The following is an 810-nucleotide window of genomic DNA, read 5'->3' on the forward strand; positions in this document are numbered from 1 at the left end:
GCAAAGCATCCTTTCAACAGACACACATTTCAAGGGGGAGAAAGACGCCCCCTGCTCCCGGGGTAGGCACGTTGTCAGAAGCCACGTGTGTGCACGGGCAGACGCCTGGCGAGGTACGGGGTGCAGGGTGGGGGGGGGTCTCCCCATCACGCTGACTCCAGGCTCATGCCGGTGCTGGTGGTTCCGGGGGTTGTCGGAGGCAGCCGGGCCTGGTGTTAGGTGATTCTGGGGACATGGGGTCGCTGCCTGCATAGTCCCGGGGCTGCTCAGAGGACACTGCGTCTCCGTCACTAGGAACCGCAGCGAAATCGTCCAGCCTGTGGACGTGGAGAGCCGGGCTGAGTGTGCCAGGACTTCTGGGCAGGCGGAGGAAGAAAACATGGAGGGAGGAGAGGGTTTCCATGCCTGGGGCGAGGCCCGGGACAGCAGCACTCGGAGGCCAGCCAGCGCGGCCCTCCAGGCTCAGACCTGCTCCTCGCTGTCCCCCGCCCCGTCCTCTGCTGGACCAGGGCCCAGGGGGCGGCCTCTCCGCCAGCGCCAAAGCCACACCCTCTGCGCACTATCACTCCTTGGGCCTCACTGGCCCTGCGTCTCCCTACCGTCCCTCGGCCTTCTGTCCCTCTGCCTTCCGAGGCACAAAGGGCTGAGGAGGGGACCAGAGAGTACCTCGGGGGAGGCGGGCCGTCCGGGAGAGCAGAGTCCGGCCCCGTCACCGGGGGATACTGGTGCCTTCACGGAGTCCCGGGGGAGTGGGGAGAGACGCTAGGTTTCCGCGGATGACGAAGATGTAGTTACACACACGTTACCTAG

This window comes from Pteropus vampyrus, unplaced genomic scaffold (genome assembly GCF_000151845.1).
Source record: "Pteropus vampyrus isolate Shadow unplaced genomic scaffold, Pvam_2.0 Scaffold52, whole genome shotgun sequence".
NCBI classification, from domain to species: domain Eukaryota; kingdom Metazoa; phylum Chordata; class Mammalia; order Chiroptera; family Pteropodidae; genus Pteropus; species Pteropus vampyrus.